Source organism: Salvelinus namaycush, chromosome 8 (assembly GCF_016432855.1).
Source record: "Salvelinus namaycush isolate Seneca chromosome 8, SaNama_1.0, whole genome shotgun sequence".
Classification (NCBI taxonomy): Eukaryota; Metazoa; Chordata; class Actinopteri; order Salmoniformes; family Salmonidae; genus Salvelinus; species Salvelinus namaycush.
Window position 1 is genome coordinate 4,521,819 of NC_052314.1, and position 10,185 is coordinate 4,532,003.

The following is a 10,185-nucleotide window of genomic DNA, read 5'->3' on the forward strand; positions in this document are numbered from 1 at the left end:
TGAAATAAAAATGTGCGTGTGTCTCTTATGTATGGGTAATGTATTTCTTTGACATTTTAACAATAAATGTTTCCTGAAGAGAATATGTCTTTGCATTGTGAAATGAAGGGGATATGGCATAATGGCAGGGTTGCCAGGTCTAGCTAAAATATCTAGACCAATGACCTCTCAAAACCCGCCCACAAGGCCTGAAAACTAGCCTGAAAACTAGCCCGAAAACTAGCCCAGCAAGAGAATAGTCACCACATTTATCCAATAAACACTGTTTTAGTCTTCCGACTAGCTTGGAAGGACAGTTCAGTATCGAAGAGCCCTCCCTGCTGCTCCATCATCCTATTTTTTCAACCTAATTGAAGAAAATAAGAACAATCCTAAATTTCTTTCTGATACTGTCGCAAAGCTAACTAAAAAGCAGCATTCCCCAAGTGAGGATGGCTTTCACTTCAGCAGTGATAAATTCATGAACTTCTTTGAGGAAAAGATCATGATCGTTAGAAAGCAAATTACGGACTCCTCTTTAAATCTGCGTATTCCTCCAAAGCTCAGTTGTCCTGAGTCTGCAGAACTCTGCCAGGACCTAGGATCAAGGGAGACACTCAAGTGTTTCAGTATTATATCTCTTGACACAATGATGAAAATAGTCATAGTCTCTAAACCTTCAAGCTGCATACTGGACCCTATTCCAACTAAACTACTGAAAGGTCTGCTTCCTGTGCTTGGCCCTCCTATGTTGAACATAATAAACGGCTCTCTAGCCACCGGATGTGTACCAAACTCACTAAAAGTGGCAGTAATAAAGCCTCTCTTGAAAAAGCCAAACCTTGATCCAGAAAATAGAAAAAACTATCGGCCTATATCGAATCTCCCAATCCTCTCAAAAAAAAATGAAAAAGCTGTTGCACAGGAACTCACTGCCTTCCTGAAGACAAACAATGTATACGAAACGCTTCAGTCTGTTTTTTTTTAGACCCCATCATAGCACTGAGACTGCACTTGTGAAGGTGGTAAATTTCCTTTTAATGGCGTCAGACTGAGGCTCTGCATCTGTCCTCGTTCTCCTAGACCTTAGTGCTGCTTTTGATACCATCGATCACCACATTCTTTTGGAGAGATTGGAAACCCAAATTGGTCTACACGGACAAGTTCTGGCCTGGTTTAGATCTTATCTGTCGGAAAGATATCAGTTTGTCTCTGTGAATGGTTTGTCCTCTGACAAATCAACTGTAAATTTCGGTGTTCCTCAAGGTTCCGTTTTAGGACCACTATTGTTTTCACTATATATTTTACCTCTTGGGGATGTCATTCGAAAACATAATGTTAACTTTCACTGCTATGCGGATGACACACAGCTGTACATTTCAATGAAACACGGTGAAGCCCCAAAATTGCCCTCGCTGGAAGCCTGTGTTTCAGACATAAGGAAGTCGATGGCTGCAAACGTTCTACTTTTAAACTCAGACAAAACAGAGATGCTTGTTCTAGGTCCCAAGAAACTAAGAGATCTTCTGTTGAATCTGACAATTAATCTTGATGGTTGTACAGTCGTCTCAAATAAAACTGTAAAGGACCTCAGCGTTACTCTGGACCCTGATCTCTCTTTTGACGTAAATATCAAGATTGTTTCAAGGACAGCTTTTTTCCATCTGCATAACATTGCAAAAATCAGAAACTACATACCTACACGTACGCTACGGTCACAAGACGCAGGCCTCCTAATTGTCTCTAGAATTTCTAAGCAAACAGCTGGAGGCAGGGCTTTCTCCTACAGAGCTCCATGTTTATGGAATGGTCTGCCTACCCATGTGAGAGACGCAGACTCGGTCTCAACCTTTAAGTGTTTATTGAAGACTCATCTCTTCGGTAGGTCCTACAATTGAGTGTAGTCTGGCTTAGGAGTGTGAAGATGAACGGAAAGGTACTGGAGCAACGAACAGCCCTTGCTGTCTCTGCCTAGCCGGTTCCCCTCTCTCCACTGGGATTCTCTGCCGAGTCACTGGCTTACTGGTGCTCTTCCATGCCGTCCCTAGGAAAGGCGCGTCACTTGAGTGGGTTGAGTCACTGACGTGATCTTCCTGTCTGGGTTAGCGCCCCCCCCCCCCCCCCCCCCCCCCCTTGGGTTGTGCCGTTTCGGAGATCTTTGTGGGCTATACTCAGCCTTGTCTCAGGATGGTAAGTTGGTGGTTGAAGATATCCCTCTAGTGGTGTGGAGGCTGTGCTTTGGCAAATTGGGTGGGGTTATATCCTGCCTGTTTGGCCCTGTCCGGGGTTATCATCGGATGGGGCCACAGTGTCCCCTGACCCCTCCTGTCTCAGCCTCCAGTATTTATGCTGCAGTAGTTTATGTGTCGGGGGGCTAGGGTCAGTCTGTTATATCTGGAGTATTTCTCCAGTGTCCTGTGTGAATTTAAGAATGCTCTCTCTAATTCTCTCTTTCGCTCTTTCTTTCTTTCTCTCTCTAGGGGGACCTGAGCCCTATGACCATGCCTCAGGACTACCTGGCATGATGACTCCTTGCTGTCCCCAGTCCACCTGGCCGTGCTGCTGCTCCAGTTTCAACTGTTCTGCCTGTGGCTATGGAACCCTGATCTGTTCACCGTACGTGCTACCTGTCCCAGACCTGCTGTTTTCAACTCTCTAGAGACAGCAGGAGCGGTAGAGATACTCTTAATGATTGGCTATGAAAAGCCAACTGACATTTACTCCTGAGGTGCTGACCTGTTGCACCCTCGACAACTACTGTGATTATTATTGTTTTACTATGCTGGTCATTTATGAACATTTGAACATCTTGGCCATGTTGTGTTATAATCTCCACCCGGCACAGCCAGAAGAGGACTGGCCACCCATCATAGCCTGGTTCCTCTCTAGGTTTCTTCCTAGGTTTTGGCCTTTCTAGGGAGTTTTTCCTAGCCACCGTGCTTCTACACCTGCATTGCTTGCTGTTTGGGGTTTTAGGCTGGGTTTCTGTACAGCACTTTGAGATATCAACTGATGTAAGAAGGGCATAAATACATTTGATTTGATTTGATTTTTTTCATAACGTTATCGAGCGAATTAAGAAGGAATATCGACGTAATTTGTAAAGACGTAGGCTAGGAAGCAAAATTAGATTTTTCAATCAAAATAATAATTATTGTCAGTTTAAGAATATGTCGCAAGAGAAAAGATAATTTGCCCTTATTAAACTTGCCATACAATTTTCCATCAATGGGTGTCGATTTAACTTGTTTAGACTGCTATCATTTAACAATAAGGCCCTAGGAGGTGTGGTATATGGCCAATATACCACGGCTAAGGACTGTTCTTAGAACACAGCCCTTAGCCATGGTATATTGGCCATATACCACAAACCCCTGAGGTGCCTTATTGCTATTATAAACTGGTTACCAATGTAATTAGAACAGTAAAAAGTAATATTTAGTCATACCTGTGGTACATGGTCTGATATACCACAGCTTTCAACCAATCAGCATTCAGAGTTTAAACCATCCAGATTATAATTGTAAATAAATCCCCTTTGCGCGTGTGCATAACTATAGATGAATACAACACGAGAGTTTGAATGATGAAAGTTGGACAGAGGATCTCGAAATTTCCACGCAAGAAACACTTGGCTATTTTCTGGCAATTGTGCTGTTATTATGTCCCAGATGTTAAGACTACAACCGGTTATAAATTGCCTATTTGCGAGATTGACATGTTATTTCAATAGGCATAGGCTACTGACTAGAATGTGTGATTATAATTTAAATTCAATTTTTCCATGGTTTTGCTGAGCTAGAAAGCCTGATAGGCCAAAATCTCATTTCAGGGATTACTGTGCTTTGTCATCTTTACTTTCGTAATGGTTCATACCAGTAAATGTATTTAACCTAGAAATAAACGATACAAGCCCAGGTGTTGCGACCACGTTCCCGACACATCCAACCCCCCAGACTTCACACCTTAAGAAACTCAATGGATTTCTGGTGCCACCAGGTGGCCATTACAGGGTACTCCAGTTAAGTTGTGGCAGCAGTGCTACCACGTATATTTTATGTAAGGTAATAATTTCTGGCAATACAATTATCTTCAAATTTCACAGAATGTGTACTTGTTATTTACCTAATTTATTTGATAGGTTATTCTTCCAATGTAGCTCTTTATCAGATGTTATGTATTACAACGCTTTCTCTAATTTCCGATTTGCCGGAGGATGACCACGTGTGTTTGAAACCTACCAATTTGGTCGTTTGTTACCGTCAAAAGTTGTTATCTCCGATGTTGATCAACTCCCAATCTACGCCACCAATGGTTTTTTTTAAACATTAGCTTTGCTATTTGGTGAAAAGCAAACAGAGCATATTTTGGTGTAACAGTTACCGAATTTGACCTGTCCGAGAATGCTGCCTTGCTCCTGAAAGCATCACAGTATCGCTTCTCGGCCTTTTGGCTACGATCAAGTGCCCTCAGTGCCTTTCAAGTTAAGTCCCTGTGCAGCCACAATATGAGGGTGCTAACGGTGCACATGTTCAACCCCTGGGTCACAGAAGAAACATTAGTGTGCTACCTCAGCCGGTACGTGACCATCTTGCCAGGAGTGAGAGACATTAAAGACGCCCTTGGCATCTGGACAGGGAAGAGGCAGTTTCGTGTGCTGCTAAAGGAGGACGAGAGCGGCCATGATGGCTACCGCCGTCCTCCCGCGTCTTTTTCCATCGGTGCAGACAGGGGCTACCTTATGTATGCTGGACAGCCTCGTTTCTGCAGGAAGTGTAGCACCTACGGGAGAGTCTGAGGAGAGCGGGAGTGAGACGCCATCATCATCCCACGAGGAGAGCGGAGAAACAGATGGGAGTTGGAACAAGCAAGTGGAGGAGGAGAAGGGAGAGCCCATCGCGCCCTCGGCTCCGGAGAGCTGGACAACGGTGAGAGAGAGGAGGAAGTGCTCGGTGAAAAGGAAGCAGATGAGCCCTGTTTCCTCACTCATCCGCATGGAGGCGACTGAGAAGTCCGCTCTGGGCGGGAATCGCTTCAGTTGTTTTGAAAGCGGGAGGTCTGAGGAGAAAAGCGAGGGAAACCCGGGCAGCGCAGAGGAGACTCTGCTTTCCCTGTCAGGCAGCTCCATCGACAGCAGCAGTCTGGCACCCAGCGGTGTTCCAGCTGTTAAGGCTGCGAAGGTTCAACTGAGATAGGAACAATAGCACACCTGAACTTGGTTAAAATAATTGTTTAATTCAAAAGTTATTAAATGGCAAATGCAATTTCCGTATATACGGGTTCAATGTTTCATCACGTAGGATAAGACAGAGAACTGATTTGTTCCTGACAAAGATAATATATATACTCATGACAGAGATAGTTCCCGCTTCCGAGCCGGCCTGTCAGAGTAGAGACTGGGCGTGGTTTAGACTCACCCAGCCTATCGTTGGTGTTGGCGCTTAAGCTGATCCCAGCCCCTTTGCGCTCTCTGGTGTCCTGTCGCTGTTGCTGTGTAGATTACGCTCCCTCACCCCAGAGACTGAGGTCAGACAGCTCTGCAACATTGTCTAAGCTATTTGCACCTGTATACAATGCCTACTGTTCTCGCTCAAGGCTAACTACAGCTTCCCAGCACATTTATCTGGGGCTAACTGTTACTTCCAGCACACACACACAGACACCCAGGCGCCCAGGCCAACAGTTTGCTAATATTCAATCACGTTGAGTATTCAATCACATATACAGTTGCTAATATTCAATCACGTGTGTTATAGTATTGGGTTATAGTGCATAACTCAGAACCTCACAGATGTTCTTCGTGTGTATAGTTTATCTGTTATTGTCTATTGTACACCACAGTCAGCAGTCTCCTGATTCACCCCCCTCCTGTGCCTCTCTAAGATTAGCACAGTTTCGGTCACACAGTACAGCGCCCTTCTTACCACACACACACACATTATTTCACACTTCTGCTCATCCCTTACGTCCTGATACATTTGTTGCATACACACACATATTTCAGGCTGTGGCCCCATGGTTAGGCCTTGAGCACTGGTAAGCCTGAGAACAATGGAAAATGCAGGTTCACATGAGTCAGCAATTCAAACTTTAATGCATAAGAAGCCCTACTAGCTTATAGTTAGTTGTAAATGTCAAAAACCTTATAAAACCCCACACAGCACCCACACAGATGGAGGAGGAGGGCAGGGTTTTCCCGACCCCCATCTTTGTGGTCAGTCCTCCCGCTGGGGACCACCGTTTCCCGGATAGGCCTCCTAACGAGGAACTGTATTTGAAGTGAGTCTGGAAAAATGTCATATTTTAGATAGTCGTCCGTTTCCATCCTTAAAAACCCATGTCGTCTATTTTTAACCTAGCTAGCATAAATGTTAGAGGGTTTAGGAACCCAGTTAAAAGGGCGACTGTTTTTTCCCATTTGTCCTCCATTTGCTTCTCTGTGTGTTTTTTTTACAAGAAGTGCATTTAAAAGATCAAAATGACGTGGAGAGGTTTACGCAGGAATGGGTTCAGGGAGAGTCGAGGTGGAGTGTCGGCGGGGTGCATTCTACCGGGGTTGGTGTGCTATGTGGGAATAGGGATTTAAAAATAGTAGGAAGTTTTTCGGCAGTACACGGGAGGGTTTTAATAGTAGATATCGATTGGAGGGGTAAATGTTTTAGATTTATTAACGTATATGCACCATCGACACCCAAGGAAAGGAGGGAAATGCTTAACGACCTAGACGCTGTTTTTATGACAAACAGACAGGTGTTTATGGGGGGAGATTTTAATGTATCATATGACCGAGGTAATCTAGGAGGGCATCTTGTAAAAAGTCTAATAGGTAAATATAATTTGGTTGATACTTATAGAGTGGCGCATGCGGATGATCCCGGTTTCACTTGGGAAAACAGCAGGGGCGCGAGGAGCCGAATAGATTATCTGTTTGTTCCGCGTGGACTCGGTGTGTCCTCTGCGCGCGTCACTCCGGTATTCTATTCAGACCACAGTTGCCTGTCTGTGACAGTAGAATTAAAAACAATTGAATTTGGAAAAGGGTATTGGAAAATTAATAACGGCATTTTACATGACAAAACTTTTGAGACAAGATTTAGGTCTTTTTTCCAGGGCTGTGTAACTATGAAACCTTTTTATTCTACTGTCATAGAGTGGTGGGAGAGCACAAAATTAAGAATCAAGATTTTTATTCAGAATTTTTGCAAAGACAAAGTACGTAATACCCACAAAGAATTTTATAAATTGCAGAATGAACTAAAAGATCTACACATCCAAGGTAATTTGAATGGTGGTGGATTAGATAAAGACAAATTGTGTATCCTGCAGAAAAAGCAGCATGCCTTTTTTGAAAAGAAAGCTCGAGACTTCATTTTTAAAAGTCAGCAAGATAAATGGGAAAATGATGAGAAGTGCTCTGCATATTTTTTCAAACAAATTAAATCACGGGGAAAGAGGAGGACTATTTCTGCTTTATTGGACCAAGATGGGGAGATGGTTGAGGATGGAGATGGCATGCTTGGTGTCGCTACACATCACTTTTCTCAGCTATTTCAAAAACAAACAATTGATTATGAGAAGGGGACACATTTTTTTAAATGTGTGGATGTGCAGATACCTTTCGATATTAGAGACCAATTAGAAGGGGAATTGAAATTAGATTAAATTTATATGGCACTGAAGAGCATGAAAGATAACAAAGTACCAGGAGTGGATGGGCTCTCTAAAGAGTTTTACATAGTTTTTTGGGATTTAATTGGATGTCATCTGTTGGAAGTGTTTAGAGATATATTTGGTTTGGAGCATATGGGAGGTTCGATGTGCGAGGGAGTAATCTCTCTACTTTACAAAAAGGGAGACCCCAAGACATTAGCAAATTGGAGACCTTTAACAATGTTGTGTGTTGACTATAAATTATTAAGCAAAGCCATAACTAATCGCCTATCTTCTGCCATGGCATATGTTGTTGGTTTAGACCAAACATGCGGTGTGGTGGGGAGAAAATTAACCTGGAACTTGCAATTGCACAGAGACGTTCAAGCATATTTAGAGGAAAGGCACCTGCCAGCTATTACTGTGAATTTGGACCAGGAAAAAGCTTTTGACATGGTAAACCATGAGTTTTTATTTAGAGTTATGGGAAAATTTGGTTTTGGAAATAATTTTATGAAATGGGTAAAAATTCTTTATAGTAATGTGGGTAGCAGGGTAAATATTAATGGGAATATTGGAACTGTTATAAGGCAATTACAAGGTGTCAGACAGACTCTGTCTGCGCTATTGTATGTTTTATATATTGAACCTTTCGCATGCGCAATTAGGACAAATTACAACATCAAAGGCATAATTTTACCCGGAGGGGATATTCAAAAAATTTCGCAATATGCGGACGACACAGTTTTATATTTACAGGACGACCTGAGCTTGAAAGAGTCTGTCAAAGTCATTGATGAATTCTCTGTTGCCTCTGGGTCAAAGATAAACAAGAATAAAACAGAAATAAAATATATGGGACAGTGGAAATGGAGAAATGATCAGTTATGTGGTTTGACTGTGTGCACAGGACCAATGGTAGTGCTCGGCATATCTTTCGGAAATGAAATTAAAGATGACATGTTTAATTGGAATGAAAAACTATTATCGCTTAATAAAAGATTGGGACTGTGGAAAGTGAGGTGACTATCTTTTAGTGGGAAGGTGTTAGTGCTGAAGGCGGACATTCTGCCTTCATTACTTCACCTTGCCTATGTGTTTCCCATGCCGGTGTCTCTCAGAAAAACTTTCATACGGGCACTGTGTAATTTCTTTTGGGGGGGATATGAGTACATCCGTAGAGATAGGATGTACCAGCCTATAGAGGCTGGTGGAAGGGATTTCCCTCATATTCCTCTCAAGCTAATGCGTTGTTCTATTCAAACGTTTGTTGTCTTTTGTCGTCTTCTGTACACAAATGTCAAATTTTAATAAAATTCTGTCTGTCAGTACCGTTAAGATTCATGGTGGAGTGGGATAATAGTAAGCCAAAAGCTGAAATTATCCCATTACATTTTAAGAAAATAGTGGAATGGGCAAAGAAAACCCCTGTCTGCAAAGTAAAAGAAAACGTAATCAACCACAGATTGCTATACGAGAAATTAATAGAAAATTGTCGTCCTAGAGACCGATTACCAATATCGCCTTCCACCTGGCTACGGACACAATTAAAAGGTTTAGACAACAGACTGAAAGATTTTAATTGGCTTGTTTTACACAGATGTCTTCCGGTCCGATCAACATTATATGATCATAATTTGACCCTGAATAAATTTTGTCCCAGGGACAATTGTTTCGCAATTGAAACAATTCCCCATGTTTTATGAGAATGTTCTTTTGCCAAATTAGTTTGGAGAAAAATTTAACTATTTTTCGAGATAAAAAAAAAAAAAAACATTGATTATGAAGGGGTAGCCAAACTTGAACAAAAAAATGTGGAAAGGGTGCAATTATTAGCATTAGTGACTCTGGTGTCCCTTATCAAGACCAAACTTTGGGAGGCCAGATGTGGTGCGGTCAATGACACCCTCAAGTGGTCACCGACGGGATTAGTTGAATTTATAAAACAGGACATTTGGAAAAGAATACAATTTGAAATAGATAAGTGGGGCATTGTATCAGTAAAACAGAAATGGAAAGGGATTTACCCTTCATTGTAAATGTTTTTATAGCTTATATATAATTGTATTACATAAGTATAATTGAAATGTAGGCTAAGCCTTTGTACATATTTGATATACACTGAGGTTTATTCAGAGTTCACTTTGGCATATGTATATGTTTGTATTTATAGAATTATTTGTATTGTTTTTGGAGATTGTTAGAGGCAAGTTAAACTTGAATGTAATAATACTGGTCAGGTTCTGCAGCACTTTGTTGAGGAGTTTTGCTATTGTTATATTGTTACACTACTTTTTGATACTGTTTTTACGAATACATGTTATGTACAACGTAATGCACTGATTTTGTAATTGTATTTGAATGTGAAATGAAAATTAACCCCCCCCCCAAAAAAAAAAATCAGTTCTTATCAGTTTAATATCTGATACGTCCCCTATCTGGGGACCATATATTAAATTGATTTTTGGAATAGGGAGATGGAATAGGGGCTTGCTCCGTCCACTCCACGCATCGACCTGGTATTGCAGTACTTCCAGGAACGACGGTGCACCCCCT

General features: G+C 41.9%; 1 pseudogene; it reads left to right on the forward strand.

Moving 5' to 3' along the window:
- The first annotated feature begins 9,979 nt into the window (after positions 1 to 9,979).
- LOC120053131 lies at positions 9,980 to 10,185 on the forward strand (annotated as a pseudogene).